Below are 19,584 nucleotides of genomic sequence, written 5' to 3'. Positions count from 1 at the left end.
ACACTGAAATCACGTAGCAATACTGTGAAACACACACTGCTCACAGGCCTATTAAAAATCTGAATTACAAAGAAAATGCTTAGAATTTTCGGAATGGTTTGTACGGATATCTTGATGAAGATTTAAATTTATTGCTCATATTTTTATTCCAACTTTTTCTTTCCAAATAACGTTGATAAATGCCGCACAGGAGAAAAAAAATTACGAGCGAACACATAGTAGGTATGATATCAGAACAGTAGTATTACCAGTATAACTTGAGATGAGAAACGAAAGAACCAATAAAATATGAAACGAATCACACCTGAAAAGTTACAGCATGATAAGCAGCAACAGCACAGCATGAAGACATCGTGTCAGCTAAAATATACTAAAGTAAAATTTTCTGTGGAAAATATTGGGATAAATTTTTCACACTAAAAAAAACTTCTTTCTCGAAATTAAAATTCTAATCCGTTCATTATAAAGACACTGCTATATTTTAAACTATTTTTTTCACAAGAACATAAAACTCGAAGAAACCCGAAAGCTTTACTTTCTTTATAAAAGTCATACAATGAAATCCTTTTTCGATTTCGCAAATTGACATGAATTAAACTTAGATAATCTAAACTGAGGTGGGGAATGGACTATCCTGTTGCAAGAATAGCTAGTATTATCAGTACGCACCAGCAAAAATTATTACATTAAACACATATCCATAATGCACATCCATTCTCCCTGTTCCATAAATTGTGCGTCTGTACGTCCTTTCGCCAGATCATTAGCGCCTAATAATTTGCTTCAGGGAAATCCTCCTCCAATATACACTACGCTAAAAGTCCCACCAGCTTACTCCAACACTAGACTATTCTCCGCTCTACACCTGAGACAAAGATACACAAGTTGAGAGATGGAACAGACGCTGCCGTAAGTCGACTATTCCACAGATATCGCAAGCGACTGCTTCGCTCTTGAAATTTCCACTCATTCTGAAACAATCCGCAAATAGATGTCCAATCCACCTATATCTGTCCACCTTTCAGTAGGCTGCGCTGAGAAAACTTCGATCGATTGCGCCGTTTCCGTGTTAATTAGAACGGGAATTGGCCAGTCAGGCAGCTGGGCGCAAATTCAAGCGGCCCGCCAGTTACAATAATTTAGCCCGGTAGAGTGAACCAGTACCAGTTGTAGCGTAGATGATAGCGCACGATACTGCTTACTCTTGCTCGGTTTCGAGCCTTACTTTCGTTCCACGTCCAGTTTCTTTTATCGCTCTCTGGTTCGGTTTTAGAAAAGCAAACGAAGAACACGTTTGGCGATACCGACTGTGGCGGGCCACTTGAACCTGCGCACCCAGCGGCCTGACTGGCTTAGTTCAGTCCTAATTAACTCGCAAACGGCGCAAGGTTTCAATTTTTTTTTCTTAACAATTATTTTTCAGAATGACGTACCCTGCAACACCCTCACAACTTTTCAGGCTGTTTCTGAACAACCTAGAAAAGTAACCTGGAAGTGACAAGAATTAGGAGAAGCATTATGTATAAATATACACTCCTGGAAATGGAAAAAAGAACACATTGACACCGGTGTGTCAGACCCACCATACTTGCTCCGGACACTGCGAGAGGGCTGTACAAGCAATGATCACACGCACGGCACAGCGGACACACCAGGAACCGCGGTGTTGGCCGTCGAATGACGCTAGCTGCGCAGCATTTGTGCACCGCCGCCGTCAGTGTCAGCCAGTTTGCCGTGGCATACGGAGCTCCATCGCAGTCTTTAACACCGGTAGCATGCCGCGACAGCGTGGACGTGAACCGTATGTGCAGTTGACGGACTTTGAGCGAGGGCGTATAGTGGGCATGCGGGAGGCCGGGTGGACGTACCGCCGAATTGCTCAACACGTGGGGCGTGAGGTCTCCACAGTACATCGATGTTGTCGCCAGTGGTCGGCGGAAGGTGCACGTGCCCGTCGACCTGGGACTGGACCGCAGCGACGCACGGACGCACGCCAAGACCGTAGGATCCTACGCAGTGCCGTAGGGGACCGCACCGCCACTTCCCAGCAAATTAGGGACACTGTTGCTCCTGGGGTATCGGCGAGGACCATTCGCAACCGTCTCCATGAAGCTGGGCTACGGTCCCGCACACCGTTAGGCCGTCTTCCGCTCACGCCCCAACATCGTGCAGCCCGCCTCCAGTGGTGTCGCGACAGGCGTGAATGGAGGGACGAATGGAGACGTGTCGTCTTCAGCGATGAGAGTCGATTCTGCCTTGGTGCCAATGATGGTCGTATGCGTGTTTGGCGGCGTGCAGGTGAGCGCCACAATCAGGACTGCATACGACCGAGGCACACAGGGCCAACACCCGGCATCATGGTGTGGGGAGCGATCTCCTACACTGGCCGTACACCACTGGTGATCGTCGAGGGGACACTGAATAGTGCACGGTACATCCAAACCGTCATCGAACCCATCGTTCTACCATTCCTAGACCGGCAAGGGAACTTGCTGTTCCAACAGGACAATGCACGTCCGCATGTATCCCGTGCCACCCAACGTGCTCTAGAAGGTGTAAGTCAACTACCCTGGCCAGCAAGATCTCCGGATCTGTCCCCCATTGAGCATGTTTGGGACTGGATGAAGCGTCGTCTCACGCGGTCTGCACGTCCAGCACGAACGCTGGTCCAACTGAGGCGCCAGGTGGAAATGGCATGGCAAGCCGTTCCACAGGACTACATCCAGCATCTCTACGATCGTCTCCATGGGAGAATAGCAGCCTGCATTGCTGCGAAAGGTGGATATACACTGTACTAGTGCCGACATTGTGCATGCTCTGTTGCCTGTGTCTATGTGCCTGTGGTTCTGTCAGTGTGATCATGTGATGTATCTGACCCCAGGAATGTGTCAATAAAGTTTCCCCTTCCTGGGACAATGAATTCACGGTGTTCTTATTTCAATTTCCAGGAGTGTACAATTGCTTACGTGAGGATCGAAGTTGCAAATACTCTTCTGGCCTTTAAAACTGCAAAAAAATTCAGTGCAAGCACCATCAAGATGGCATGAAAATGTTTCGGTATACAAATGTCTAACATTTCAGCGGGATCGTACTAAGGAAAATTCATCCACATTTTGTATATATGAAAAGAATACGCATGGTTTCTCCTCACTCATAATACGCATTTGAGTGTGGTTTGTTTGTGAGAAAATCATGTTATTTATTTTAACCATAATATAACGCAGATTCCCCGAACAAGCAATCGTATCCAGTGGCAGAATGAAAGCACAAGTCACATCTGTCTTCCACCATGACAACCAGCATGAATTCCGAAAACTTCGAACGAAACACAAGTCTCGCTTTTTTCACGTGGCAGCCTGAAAGTCGTGGATCAAGGCAGCGAGGCAGATTTCTCAGTTTCCGAAAAGCATTTCACTCACTATCACGCAAACGTTTATTGACAAAAGTATGGGCATATGGTGTACCAAGAGAAATTTGTGACAGGATTGAGGATATCTCGGTAGGGAGGCCGTAGTATGTTATCTTTGATGGAGCTCATCGATAGATGTAGCACAAACTTCTAGTGTCCGCCAGGGAAGTGTGTAGGTAACATTACTGTTCATGTTGTGTATTACTGATTTTGTAGACAATATTATTAGCAACCTCAGACTTTTCGCTAACAATGCAGTTATCTATAATGAAGTACAGTCTGAAAAAAAAAGATCCACAAATGTTCATCCGAATCTTGATAAGATTTCAAAGTGATGCAAAGACTGGCAAGTTGCTTTGAAAATTCAGAAATGTGAAATTTTGCACTTCACAAAATGAAAACGCTTAGCGTCCTATGAGTACAACATGAATGAGTGACAAATGGAGTAGGTCAAGTTACACAAATACGTGGGCGTAACAATTAGCAGTAATACCAAGTGACACGATCACGCATGTATAGAAGGTGGGGTATAAAACGAGCAAAATATAATGAGTCTACAAAAGAAGTTGCTTACAAACACTCATGCGACCCATTCTAAAATAATGCTCAAGTATGTGGGACCCGTACCAAACAGGACTAAGAGAGAACGATGAGCGTATACAGAGAACCACATCACAAACTATGACACGTTTCTTAGAACTGTGGGAGAGTGTAGCGGAGTTCTTGAAGGAACTGAACTGGCAGACTTTTGAAGACAGACGTACAGTATCCCAAGGAAGATAACTACAGACTTTCAGGAACTGGCTTTAAACGAAGAAACTGCGAATGTACCACAACCTCTACGCTACTTTAGGGATGGCAAGCATAGGAGGAATTACAGCGCGCACAGAGGTATTTAAACAGTTATACTTTCTACATTTCTTACGTGAGCGGAACGGCGAGAAGCTATGATACGAGGGGAGCTCAATAAGTAACGCAACACATTTTTTTTTCCGAAAGCAGGTTGGTTTTATTCAAGAATCCCATAAACCGTGTTACTCCTCACTATTTGGGTACAAAATAAATAAAACATAATCTCCGTCCGACTGCCTTACGACACGTTACTGGAAGAGTCTGCATGCCCGCATGGTACCGCTCCACTTGTCGACTTTGGGGCTGACGTCTTGCTGCATCAGTAGCCTCCTCATCATCCACCTACTGCTTCCTACGTGGTACGACCTTCGTATGGCCAAACACTTGGGAATCAGAAGGTGAGAGGTCCGCAATGTAGGGTGGATGAGAAATAACAGTTCAAAAAGAACAGTCCAATGAAGTTTTGTGTGCTTCTCTAGCGAACGCAGTCTTGTGTGAGGCTAACACTGTCATGGAGACGGAGAAATTCGTTTGCATTTTTGTGGCGTCGAACACACCGAAGTCGTTTCTTCAATACTTAATCCTAACTAACCATAGCGGTCGCGCGGTTCCAGACTGTAGCGCCTAGAACCGCTCGGCGACCGCGGCCGGCTCGACTTCTTATTCTTTTTCAAAATCAGATTCGGTTACGAAGTTGTTTATTGGTTCATTATTTTGTTTATTACATGGCATAGCCTCATTAAATCAGGCTCTAGAGATACGGCTTACAGTAAACTGGGACTCCTGTCTTCTAAAACGCAGCCGGCTTACAGAATGTAATACATTTAATAAAAAAATGGTTCAAATGGCTCTGAGCACTATGGTACTTAACATCTGAGGTCATCTGTCCCCTAGACTTAGAGCTACTTAAACCTAACTAACCTAAGGACATCACACACATCCATGCCCAAGGCAAGATTCGAACCTGCGACCGTAGCAGCGGCGCCGTTCCGAACTGAAGCGCCTAGAACCGCTCGGCGAGCCCCGGAAAAATTCCGTTATTATGCGCGGCGTTTTGGAACATATTGGTAGCGCATGCTATCGCATGCATACCGATGTTCAGAGTGTTTTTCCTTAACAATGGTACAAAAAGTTTAAGTTCGTGGCCGTTTTGAGTGAGTTGAAATTTCATTTTTCGTCTCCAAACTGTCTTTTTTTGTCTGGTTTGTGGTTGTCGAGATTAACAAGTTAGTTATTAATTTCGTTGTACCCGTTTATTGCCTGCGGTATTCGTCATCCTACCCATCTACCAGTACTCAAACCACGTCTCTCACTACAGCCCTTGGTGTCAACTGATGCCGAAAAGAAATATGTTCCACGTAAAAGAAAATAATTTGGCTCTCCAAATCTGGTAGTCGTAACTCTGGAAGACAAGGGTAAAAACTGAGTTCAATTTGCTTTTTATAAAGACTACCCACTCACCTAAGTTAGCGACACTGATATAAAATAGCACTCTTAAAGGAAGGTTGTCACCTTGGCCCTGTATCCGGCAATTAATTAAGGTACGACAGAAGTCTTTTCAGCGGTAGCGCACAGAAGCATGGAAGAGTGACACTCACGAATATTACGGAAGACAGCATATCCCACGTCCAGTTCATTAATAACAATCAAGAGCAATGTCACGTGTAAGACAGCAGTTACATGGACTGTCCATCAGGCTAATGTAATGCTCTCTCTCTCTCTCTCTCTCTCTCTCACTCTCTCTCTCCTCCTGTGAAAGCATCCGTAGCACCACCTTGTCGTTCTCATTTATAAGTCACGAACAATGGGAAAAATCAAAGGCTTGCTCGATAATTAACTGCTGGTCAGGGGCAGTAAGTGATTATTGGGAAAAGAATATATTTATCATGGGGAGATGGGGTGTCGGGGGGAGCCACGAACCACAAAACTGTCATGATTCTAGAATCGTTACTTTATTAAAAACCCAAAACACTCGTACTATGAATTATATTGAAGTGAAAAAGCCTCTTTTATTACAATTTATCGGGTCTTCTTTCACAATCACATGGTCTTTATTTACGTACTCGATGAAAGTGCTTCTACTATCTGTGGAGCGTTACGTTCGCCGGGGTGGCTCATTCTGTTTATATACGCTATCTCTATACGCTCTTGACAAATTTGTGATGTAAAACTCAGTTAGGCGAGTCAGAAATGTGATTAATTCGTTTACATTACAGCGTTTGTTATAAACTGCACTGCTAAGGATCATTGCAGATTAATGGCTGCACCGACGCCTGTTATGGATGCTGTAACAAGGTTAGAAAATTATATGTTATTTACACGAGTCGATTTCTCAGACCACGTATTTGAAAAACCTGAAAAAAGTCAATGGGTTTCCAAAAAGTTTGCGATAAGCTATAGAAAATCACGGAATACCAGTAATGCGTAGTGAATTGTACAGATTCGAATACAAATGTTAATTTTACTTTAAATCACTCCGTACGCTTTCTCCGAAATTTTTTATGGTTGTGACTAACAGATATTAACTGGTGGACTGTTGCGGATCGTAACAGTGCCATCCGGGAACTTGTGTTCGTAGTAGGTAGTACTGGTCGATGAAGCCGAGGATAGCTTTCATCAGCAAATAAAGAATGTAACACAGACGAGTAAGGTGCCTAGAAGGTCCCACATGAGAAATGGTGTCAGCTTTAAGAAGCATGTATTTCCGTGTTTTTTTTGTGGTGACGCTTCCCGCATGATCACCTGAGAACCACATATGCATACATCAAAGCACGCATCACCAGTTAGTACATAAGTACTGAGACACAGGACAGAGAACCAACAGCTAGTTTGTGCCCCACTATCTCCGTCCCAGCATGATGCGAGGGACAACAAGAGCTCGATCGTAAGCTATGAATTGCATTTTAAGTGAAAACCGTAATAGAGGGGGCAATCTCTAGTGTTCTTGTCTAATTTATGTGGTATAATATAAATTCCATTTTTGGAGATCAGAGCTCTATAACAAGTTAGAACCAAGCAATGGAAGAAATGTTACCATCATGCGATATGTTTGTTGGAAGTCGGTGACTGAAGGTTTGCAATCGTAATGTGAACTATCTTCCATCTGTTTGGGAAGCACTGCATTACATGATGCTGGAGTACCGTAACGGCTTATTGTTGCGTCGATTCATGACACCGATCACAGGTTAAAAGTGGTTGAAAGAAATCGACAGCAAATAAATTAGATCAGTAAACCCAAATGAGTGGAACAAAACGCTACAGCATAATTTCATTAGACATGAGAGATTCACTGCGATGGAGTTGTTGTAGCGCAACGTCGTATTTTGCGTATCTTATAACTATCATATTATGTTTGTTCCCACCTTCATCAGTAGTGTATATTGTCCACATTTCTCGTAAATTAACACTATTTTTAGCATTGTTAAGCTACTCTGTTAGTAAAAATGATCTAGACAAACGTTCGAGACACCAAGTTAACTTCAAAGAATAATTAAAATTTATCCCACCTATTTTTCTTGTTATGACATAAAAAAATTTCTTGGCCGCGGCCGCTTAGATTCTTCATGGGTACTGGCAACACGTGTAGCGCAAAATATCCTGAAATTAAAGAGAATCAGCCTGATTAATGTAGTTATTTGTTTACTGTTCAGATAAATGCAACAGCCCCAATGCAGCATCACTATAAATGATGTTCTCGTGCACAAGATGAGTTAGTTGCAGTTCCTAAGCATATGGTTGTAAATTACCCTGACGGCAGTCAAGCAAATGGAAGCTGCTGCGAATGAGCTACCAAGCTGCAAGTACCAGAGAGGTCAAAGGTGCATCAATTTCTATTCTCTTCTATGGATACTGTCTTCACGAAATATGAGACCTATCCCTCCTCGACTACTATACTATGTGGTAATCTATGAATGGCGAGTGAGTGGGTGTCCTATACAACACAGGCAGCGACGAGGAAGAACTTACCCCGCTACCAACAAGGTTGGGTGTTCTCTTCCACTAAACCAGAATATGGGCCAGTGCTAAGCGCCTCAGGTTCGAGAGAGCAAGCTACAAGCCGTGCCAGAGTGAAGCAAATGCAAAAGGATGGGTCGGCTGTTCGAACGTACTGGGAATAACAAATAGTACCTAGTACCCCTTAGGGAAATGGCAGCAAGGGATGGGAAGGATAACCTTGTGCAATTGACGTATTTGCCTGGTAGCTTCACTGAACTCGTCTAGGAAGCTATTGCGGCAGCCACTGAGGGAACAGGGTGCTATGAGTCGTGGTCATTCCTGGTACATCCAGCGTTTCTTAGAAGAGCTTGAGGAGACTAGTCTTGCTGACAAAATTTCAACTAAGCTCAAATCTGCATCATTTTTCCTAGAACTCATCGTGACCCTTTGGTCCTGAGCCGAGTAGAAGGCAAGAAACCAGAACTACAAAAGTTCGGCGAGAAGCTGGGTAATAAATTCCTAGACTCCCGTCATAGGGCTCAAAAACTGTAGGGCCATCCTAAATGGGCTGGACGTGTTCTAAACATCAGAAGCGCGTGATGAGCATTAGTGAGGTAAATACGAACCTACCACAAAACTAAATAATCCATAAGGAACCTCTGATGATCCGCCAGTCCGTAGAAGGTGCGAATGTGACGTGCGAGTTGAATAAAATCCCAAAGGAGCACTTCAAGGACGGTTTCACAAGGTTCTATGTTCGCCCCCTTAGCTAAGTGGTCAGCGCGTCTGACTGCCATGCAGCGAACCCAGGTTCGATTCCCGCCCGGATCGGAGATTTTCTCCGCTCGGGGACTGGGTATTGTGTTGTCATCATCATTATTTCATCATCATCGGCACGCAAGTCACCCACTGTAGTGTCAACTGAAGAGAGCTGGAACACGATGGCCGAACTTCCCTGTTGGACACTCCAGCCATCAATGCCATTCGATCATTTCATTACATGATTATATGAACGTTATGGGCGTTGTACTCAAGTGAAAGGGGGAGGGGGGGAGGGAGAAAGGTAGACTATGCAAAACACCTAAAGCATTAAAAGCTCAAACTTATTACTTTTTTCTGTTAATCCAGTCTCGACACGTTTTGGACTGTGTGCAACGGTGGGACTACGAGTCGATTTTCTACTTCATAAATTTGTTTCATAAGCTGTAACCTCCATCGCATCGGGTCACGCCAGTATTAAAATCATTTCAATTAAACAGTCCCGGTCGCAGGTGAGTTGTACATACACTGACGGAAAAAATCGCAACACCAAAAAATAATTGATGTAGAGTAATGAAATCTCTGTAGGTAACATATTTAAGTGATTAGCTCTGCAAGACCACGGGTTATTGTCAGTGCGAGATAAGCCTTTGCAAATGCGAAATGCTGGTGTAACCGTCAGAATGCTGAATGCAAGTATGCAAAAGTGCGAGAATTGTGTTGTACAGCTCCTCGACTTCAGTTTGTGGGATTGAGTTCCATGCTTGTGGCACTTGACGGTCAATTTTTTTTTTTTGTCATCAGTCTACTGACTGGTTTGATGCGGCCCGCCACGAATTCCTTTCCTGTGCTAACCTCTTCATCTCAGAGTAGCACTTGCAACCTACGTCCTCAATTATTTGCTTGACGTATTCCAATCTCTGTCTTCCTCTACAGTTTTTGACTTCTACAGCTCCCTCTAGTACCATGGAAGTCATTCCCTCATGTCTTAGCAGATGTCCTATCATCCTGTCCCTTCTCCTTATCAGTGTTTTCCACATAGTCCTTTCCTCTCCGATTCTGCGTAGAACCTCCTCATTCCTTACCTTATCAGTCCACCTAATTTTCAACATTCGTCTATAGCACCACATCTCCCACAGTCCATATTTCACTACCATACAATGCTGTACTCCAGACGTACATCCTCAGAAATTTCTTCCTCAAATTAAGGCCGGTATTTGATATTAGTAGACTTCTCTTGGCCAGAAATGCCTTTTTTGCCATAGCGAGTCTGCTTTTGATGTCCTTCTTGCTCCGTCCGTCATTGGTTATTTTACTGCCTAGGTAGCAGAATTCCTTAACTTCATTGACTTCGTGACCATCAATCCTGATGTTAAGTTTCTCGCTGTTCTCATTTCTACTACTTCTCATTACCTTCGTCTTTCTCCGATTTACTCTCAGACCATACTGTGTACTCATTAGACTGTTCATTCCATTCAGCAGATCATTTAATTTTTCTTCACTTTCACTCAGGATAGCAATGTCATCAGCGAATCGTATCATTGATATCCTTTCACCTTGTATTTTAATTCCACTCCTGAACCTTTCTTTTATTTCCATCATTGCTTCCTCGATGTACAGATTGAAGAGTAGGGGCGAAAGGCTACAGCCTTGTCTTACACCCTTCTTAATACGAGCACTTCGTTCTTGATCGTCCACTCTTATTATTCCCTCTTGGTTGTTGTACATATTGTGTATGACCCGTCTCTCCCTATAGCTTACCCCTACTTTTTTCAGAACCTCGAACAGCTTGCACCATTTTATATTGTCGAACGCTTTTTCCAGGTCGACAAATCCTATGAATGTGTCTTGATTTTTCTTTAGCCTTGCTTCCATTATTAGCCGTAACGTCAGAATTGCCTCTCTCCTCCCTTTACTTTTCCTAAAGCCAAACTGATCGTCACCTAGCGCGTTCTCAATTTTCTTTTCCATTCTTCTGTATATTATTCTTGTAATCAGCTTCGATGCATGAGCTGTTAAGCTGATTGTGCGATAATTCTCGCACTTGTCAGCTCTTGCCGTCTTCGGAAAGTCAGATGGTATGTCGCCAGACTCATATATTCTACACACCAACGTGAATAGTCGTTTTGTTGCCACTTCCCCCAATGATTTTAGAAATTCTGATGGAATGTTATCTATCCCTTCTGCCTTATTTGACCGTAAGTCCTCCAAAGCTCTTTGAAATTCCGATTCTAATACTGGATCCCCTATCTATGCTAAATCGACTCTGTTTCTTCTTCTATCACATCACACAAATCTTCATCCTCATAGAGGCTTTCAGTGTATTCTTTCCACCTATCTGCTCTCTCCTCTGCATTTAACAGTGGAATTCCCGTTGCACTCTTAATGTTACCACCGTTGCTTTTAATGTCATCAAAGGTTGTTTGACTTTCCTGTATGCTGAGTCTGTCCTTCCGACAATCATATCTTTTTCGATGTCTTCACATTTTTCCTGCAGCCATTTCGTCTTAGCTTCCCTGCACTTCCTATTTATTTCATTCCTCAGCGACTTGTATTTCTGTATTCCTGATTTTCCCGGAACATGTTTGTACTTCCTGCTTTCATCAATCAAGTGAAGTATTTCTTCTGTTACCCATGGTTTCTTCGCAGCTACCTTCTTTGTACCTATGTTTTCCTTCCCAACTTCTGTGATGGCCCTTTTTAGAGATGTCCATTCCTCTTCAACTGTACTGCCTACTGCGCTATTCCTTATTGCTATATCTATAGCGTTAGAGAACTTCAAACGTATCTCGTCATTCCTTAGTATTTCAGTATCCCACTTCCTTGGGTACTGATTCTTCCTGACTAATGTCTTGATCTTGAGCCTACTCTTCATCACTACTATATTGTGATCTGAGTCTATATCTGCACCTGGGTACGCCTTACAATCCAGTATCTGATGTCGGAATCTCTGTCTGACCATGATGTAATCTACGAGGGCAGTTCAATATGTAATGCAACACATTTTTTTCTGAAACAGGGGTTGTTTTATTCAGCATTGAAATACACCAGGTTATTCCCCAATCTTTTAGCTACACAACACTATTTTTCAACGTAATCTCCATTCCATGCTACGGCCTTACGCCACCTTGAAATGAGGGCCTGTATGCCTGCACGGTACCATTCCACTGGTCGATGTCGGAGCCAACGTCGTACTGCATCAATAACTTCTTCATCATCCGCGTAGTGCCTCCCACGGATTGCGTCCTTCATTGGGCCAAACATATGGAAATCCGACGGTGCGAGATCGGGGCTGTAGGGTGCATGAGGAAGAACAGTCCACTGAAGTTTTGTGAGCTCCTCTCGGGTGCGGAGACTTGTGTGAGGTCTTGCGTTGTCATGAAGAAGGAGAAGTTCTTTCAGATTTTTGTGCCTACGAACACGCTGAAGTCGTTTCTTCAATTTCTGAAGAGTAGCACAATACACTTCAGAGTTGATCGTTTGACCATGGGGAAGGACATCGAACAGAATAACCCCTTCAACGTCCCAGAAGACTGTCACCATGACTTTAGCGGCTGAGGGTATGGCTTTAAACTTTTTCTTGGTAGGGGAGTGGGTGTGGCGCCACTCCATTGATTGCCGTTTTGTTTCAGGTTCGAAGTGATGAACCCATGTTTCATCGCCTGTAACAATCTTTGACAAGAAATTGTCACCCTCAGCCACATCACGAGCAAGCAATTCCGCACAGATGGTTCTTCTTTGCTCTTTATGGTGTTCGGTTAGACAACGAGGGACCCAGCGGGAACAAACCTATGAATATCCTAACTGGTGAACAATTGTGACAGCACTACCAACAGAGATGTCAAGTTGAGCACTGAGTTGTTTGATGGTGATCCGTCGATCATCTCAAACGAGTGTGTTCGCACGTTCCGCCATTGCAGGAGTCACAGCTGTGCACGGCCGGCCCGCACACAGTCTTGCTTGACCTTGCGGCGATGATGACACACGCTCTGCCCAACGACTCACCGTGCTTTTGTCCACTGGCAGATCACCGTAGACATTCTGCAAGCGCCTATGAATATCTGAGATGCCCCGGTTTTCCGCCAAAAGAAACTCGATCACTGCCCGTTGTTTGCAACGCACATCCGTTACAGACGCCATTTTAACAGCTCCGTACAGCGCTGCCACCTGTCGCAAGTCAATGAAACTATACGAGACGAAGCGGGAATGTTTGAAAATATTCCACAAGAAATTTCCGGTTTTTTCAACCAAAATTGGCCGAGAAAAAAATTGTGTTGCATTACTTATTGAACTGCCCTCGTAATTGAAATCTTCCGGTATCTCCCGGCCTTTTCCAAGTATACCTCCTCCTCTTGTGATTCTTGAACAGGGTATTCGCTATTACTAGCTGAAACTAGTTACAGAACTCAATTAGTCTGTCTCCTCTTTCATTCCGTGTCCCAAGCCCATATTCTCCTGTAACCTTTTCTTCTACTCCTTCCCCTACAACTGCATTCCAGTCGCCCATGACGATTAGATTTTCGTCCCCCTTTACATACTGCATTATCCTTTCAATATCCTCATACACTTTCTCTATCTCTTCATCCTCAGCTTGCGACGTCGGCATGTATACCTGAACTATCGTTGTCGGTGTTGGTCTGCTGTCGATTCTGATTAGAACAACCCGGTCACTGAACTGCTCACAGTAACACACCCTCTGCCCTACCTTCCTATTCATAACGAATCCTACACCTGTTATACCATTTTCTGCTGCTGTTGATATTATCCGATACTCATCTGACCAGTAATCCTTTTCCTTCCACTTCACTTCACTAACCCCTACTATATCTAGATTGAGCCTTTGCATTTCCCTTTACAGATTTTCTAGTTTCCCTACCATGTTCAAACTTCTGACATTCCACGCCCCGACTCGTAGAACGTTATCCTTTCGTTGATTATTCAATCTTTTTCTCATGGTCACCTCCCCCTTGGCAGTCCCCTCCCGGAGATCCGAGTGGGAGACTATTCCGGAATCTTTTGCCAATGGAGAGATCATCATGACACTTCCTCAATTACAGGCCACATGTCCTGTGGATACACGTTACGTGTCTTTAATGCAGTGGTTTCCATTGCCTTCTGCAACCTCATGTCGTTGATCATTGCTGATTCTTCCGCCTTTAGGGGCAATTTCCCACCCCTAGGACAAGAGAGTGCCCTGAACCTCTATCCGCTCCTCTGCCCTCTTTGACAAGGCCGTTGGCAGAATGAGGCTGACTTCTTATGCCGGAAGTCTTCGGCCGCCAATGCTGATTATTTATCAAAATTTAGGCAGTGGCGGGGATCGAACCTGGGACCGAAGACATTTTGATTATGAATCAAAGCCGTAACCCCTAGACCACAGGTATGCCTGTCAATACTGAGACGATTTGGCCGCGCGGTTCTGGCGCTGCAGTCTGGAACCGTGAGACCGCTACGGTCGCAGGTTCGAATCCTGCCTCGGGCATGGATGTGTGTGATGTCCTTAGGTTAGTTAGGTTTAACTAGTTCTAAGTTCTAGGGGACTAATAACCTCAGCAGTTGAGTCCCATAGTGCTCAGAGCCATTTGAACCATTTTTGAACTGAGACGATTAATGCTGATTGTGGATGATGCTGGAGTTGTTGTCCGATGATGTCCCAAATGTGCTCTATTGGAGACAGATCTGGTGATCGAGCAGATCAAGGCAACATGTCAATACTCTGTAGAGCTTACAACAGCGGTATGTGGGCGAGCATTATTGTGTTGGAAAACACCCTCTGGCATGCTGTTCATGAATGGTTGCACTATAGGTCGAATCACCAGACTGACTCACAAATTCGTAGTCAGGTTGTTTGGGATAACGACGAGAGTGCTCCTGCTGAACTCGCACGCCAGACCCCACCTCCAAGTGGAGCTCCAGTGTGTCTAGTAAGCAGACAGGTTGGTTGCAACCCTTCAGCTGGCCTCCTTCTAACCAACATACAGCCCTCATTGGCACCGAGACAGAACTCGCTTTCATCAGAATGCGTACCAGACCTCCACCCTGTCCTTCACTTGAAACCACTGAAATCTGAAATGGCAGGAGTTTGTGGTCAGTGGAATGCACACTACATGGTGTCTGGCTAGGAGCTGTCCTCCAGGTAACCGATTTCTAAGAGCTCGTTGTGTCACTGTGCTGCCAACTGCTGCTCAAATTGCAGTGAAATGCGCCATAGCCACACACCGAACTCGATGGGTTTCCCTCTCAGCAATGCCACAAGGCCGTCCAGAGACCTGTCTTCTTGCGACTGTTGTGGATGGGTGACAGGAGGTGCCGTATTAAAACTCGTCCGATATTTTCAAATCCTTTTTCACTACAGAGCTTCATTGACCTCGGTCCGCGTCACAGGCCCCGCATTGCTGAGGAAGTATCCCACAGCAGCCTGTGCAACGCAATGCTGTGTCCAGCCGGCCTTGTACACCAGCTGCAGAGTTCCAGTTACGTCAGGATGGCTGCGCTAGCAGCCAACTCAGCGGCCACCGCCCCGTTGACTCCGCACTGCTCCACTGGGAGCCATAACTGGCCGCGTTGCTGCTTCTTCCTCGGCTGGCGTAGCTGGGAATGCGGTGGCAATGACCGCTCCTGTTCCGGCGTCCAAACCTGTTGCCCTCGCCTTGTAAGTCTCCGGCGTGTGTCTGGAGCCAAGACGACTGTCCGTGGTAGCGACCCAAAGAGTGGCCCGCCCTGGCTGGCTGGTGACCCCGAGTCGGCATCAGAGGGTCGAACCAACGACCTGCTGTGGACTGGGACGCTGTCGCCCCATGTGTTGCCGTGTGTCGCCGGTAGTGTGACACGCCCCGCCGTCCAGGAGAGCTGCCACACTTCGATGAATCTCGTTAGAAAACCACGCCTATTTATACTCGACTTCGCGGCTCTGTTTCGCTAACGCACCGCTCCGAGTCACGTACGCCCCACACCATGGTTGCGCTAGTGGGCCCCTTTTTCCTATAGCTTGCGACATGCGAACCGCTGCGTTTACGCTTTTCAGCGGTTAGATGGCCCCTGTGGCCTCCATTTCACTTTTCAACCGCTGGTCAGTGTAACTTACTTCAATCCAACCCCCACCCGGCTGTAACTTGTGCGCTCCAAAATACTGCACGAAATCTAACTTATCTTAAACTGTGGTGCCACTACACGACCGTACACCGCTGCTAACTACATTCCTGTCGTCTTTCTACATTATCAGAGAACGAAAATTCAGCTTCTTGCAGCCCTATTACCCGACCTCTGTCAAATCAAATGGTTCAAATGGCTTTGACCACTACGGGACTTAACATCTGAGGTCATCAGTCCCCTAAGATCTACTTAAACCTAACTAACCTAAGGACATCACACACATCCTAGCCCGAGGCAGGATTCGAACCTGTGACCGTAGCGGTCGCGCGGTTCCACACTGAAGCGCCTAGAACCGCTCGGCCACCCCGGCCGGCCGACCTCGGTCAGACTTAGTGAGGCGGCGATAATGGAGTTTTTGTCACAAAATCATTGTTAACTAACATTAACTCATCATGTCCGATCTCAAAGTTAATTAACATTCGTTACGGTTACAGTGTGTATTTAAAGCAAAACTTATTTGCATTCTCATAGTGACGCTACTAGCGCCACACTTACTCGACTGGAGTGAAATCTGAACTGACATTATCTTTTAGACGTAGAAACACGCCTACCAACTTTCGTTTATGTTGCACAAATCTTTCTTGCTGTTGCAATTTTTTCCGGCAATGTATTTAGCTTGGTGAGCGGTTTCGGTCTTTTATCAAACCATCATCAGACCATGTTTTCCTCAGTAAACAAGAGTATTACATTTTGGAAGTGGTCGAAGAATAAATACAAAAATGGAAGTAAAATAACATAAACGGATGGTGTACACTTGGTGAGAGCAGGAGCCGGTGGCGTGGAGCGGGCCGCTCTGGAGGCGTGTGGGGCACTGCAGAGTAAAGCTCCGCCCACTCCACGATACATGTATCTAGGTCGGACATGTTTGTAACCTGTAAAACATGCACATTTATCGCAGACAGGTGGATACTTTCTAGTCCTCCATAGTACCACCTGTGCCACGGGATATACGCATTGCATTACTAACATAACAGACTGTGCCTTTTGTTGAGGGGATAGTGGTATATATTTTCATCTGAGTATGCGTCACCTATAAACATATTTGTACTATTACCTAAAACCAGGTTGATCATCGTGACCTCTGTACTCACTGTGATACTTCTTATTAAAATATCCCCACACTTTAAAAAAATGATGTTACAATCTGGTAAGCCTCATACATATTTTTTTTATTTAATAATACCTTCCATAGATTTTAGCTGTCTGTTCTCGCTAATACATTTATGCAGCACAAAGATAGTACTTAATGATTACACACAGCTTGTTGGCTAACACTGTGATACTGCCGTTGTCCGCTTGGTTGTTCCGTTTAATATTTATTTTAACCCTTCAATTGCAACCTCGATGTATATATTGTTTATCATCTGCACAAAACGTGTGCTGCACTTGGTAATTAGTAGTTAAGATATTTGCTAGTCATTGCGTTTCTAAATATAATAGTGTGGCATTGGAAGAGATGATTTTACACCTTTACCATTTTTGTACAAAAAACAACTAAACACAGATTTATTCGTAAAAAGCAGCTACAAATAATTCCACTGAAACCAGTGTTCTTCGACTTCCAAATCGCTACCGACATCTTTTGTTCGCGGGGGAACCTACCGACCCACATTCGTCTATTTGGCGTCCTATAAATCACGTCAGTACACCCACATTCATACAAGCCCCTGTAGAGGGCAGCATATATTGAAATGAGCCAGTGACATGGAGTGAGACATTCTGCTCTATTTAAGAACAGTTTATAAAGCACATCGCCGGCCGGTGTGGCCGAGCGGTTCTAGACGCTTCCGTCTGGACCCGCGGGACCGCTACGGTCGCAGGTTCGAATCCTGCCTGGGCATGGATGTGTGTGATGTCCTTAGGTTATTTAGGTTGAAGTAGTTCAAAGTTCTAGGGGACTGATGACCTCCGATGTTAAGTCCCATAGTGCTCAGAGCCATTTGAACCATATAAAGCAGATCATTTATGTACATTTATAATATCAGTGCCTGTCTTTTCTATGATTTTTTCTGTGACTTTAAATTATAATAATACATGTTTACAAACAGCTCTGGCGGATTACAGTAACGACTCTCTGCGATTGGCTATTGCTGTCGTTATGCAGGAGGCGGTAGACGAAGCTTTCTCTATAGAGCCAGGAGCGACTGCGCTTCACTCAGCGTGTTCCACACGTGGCCAGAATGGCCTGCTCCACGCCTACGGCTCCTGCTGTCAGTAACTGTACACCAGACATTTACTTGTTATTTTACTTCTATTATTGTGTTCATACCTCAACCATTTACAATATGTAACACTTTTCTTTACAGAGTAAAAGATGATCTGATGATCTGACAAAATACGAAACGGTCACCAAACGAAATACGTACAAGTCACATGCGATATGGACTGCTTTATTGAAATACACTATGTGATCAAAAGTAACCGGACATATATTAACCGGACACATATTAGATGCATTGTGCTGCCACCTGCTTCCAGGTACGCCATATCAGCGAGCTCAGTAGTCGTTAGACATCGTGAGAGAGCAGAATTGGGCGCTCCGCGGAACTCACGGACTTCGAAAGTGGTCACTTGTCATACGCCTGTACGCGGGATTTCCACACTCCTAAACATCCCTACGTCCGCTGTTCCGGATGTGACAGTGAAGTGGAAACGTGAAAGGATAAGTACAGCACAAAAGCGTACAGGCCGAACTCGTCTGTCGACTGACAGAGACTACCGACAGTTGAAGGAGGTCGTAATGTGCAATAGGCAGACATCTATCCAGACTATCACACAGGAATTACAAACTGCATCAGAATCCACTGCAAATACTACGATAGTTAGGCGGGAGGTGGGAAAACTTGGATTTCATAACCGAGCGGCTGCTCATAAGTCACATATCAAGCCGGTAAATGCCAAACGACGCTTCCGTTGGTGCAAGGAGCGTAAACATTGGCCGATTGATCAGTGGAAAAACGTTGTGTGGAGTGAGGAATGACGGTAAACAATGTGGCGATCCGATAGCAGAGTATGGTTATGGTGAATGCCCGGTGAACGGGTCATCTACCAGCGTATGTAGTGCCAAAAGTGAAATTCGGAGGCGGTGGTGTTATGATGTGGTCGTGATTTTCATGGAGGGGGCTTGCACCTCGTTGTTGTTTCGCGTGGCACTATCACAGCACAGGCCTACATTGATGTTTTAAGCATCTTCTTGCTTCCCACTGTTGAAGAGTAATTTGGGAATGGCTATTGCATCTTTCAACACGATCGAGCACCTGTTCGTAATGCACAGCCTGTGGCGGAGTGGTTACACGACAGTAACATCCCTCTAACGGACTGGCCTGCACAGTCCTGAACTCAGTTCTATAGAACACCTTTGGAATGTTTTGTAAGGCCGACTTCGTGCCAGGCCTCACCGACCGAAATCCATACCCCTCCACAGTGCAGCACTCCGTGAAAAATGGGCTGTCATTCCCCAAGAAACCTTCCAGCAC

The sequence above is a fragment of the Schistocerca americana genome, chromosome 2, assembly GCF_021461395.2.
Source record: "Schistocerca americana isolate TAMUIC-IGC-003095 chromosome 2, iqSchAmer2.1, whole genome shotgun sequence".
In the NCBI taxonomy this organism is placed as follows: Eukaryota; Metazoa; Arthropoda; class Insecta; order Orthoptera; family Acrididae; genus Schistocerca; species Schistocerca americana.
This window is presented reverse-complemented; position numbering follows the sequence as displayed.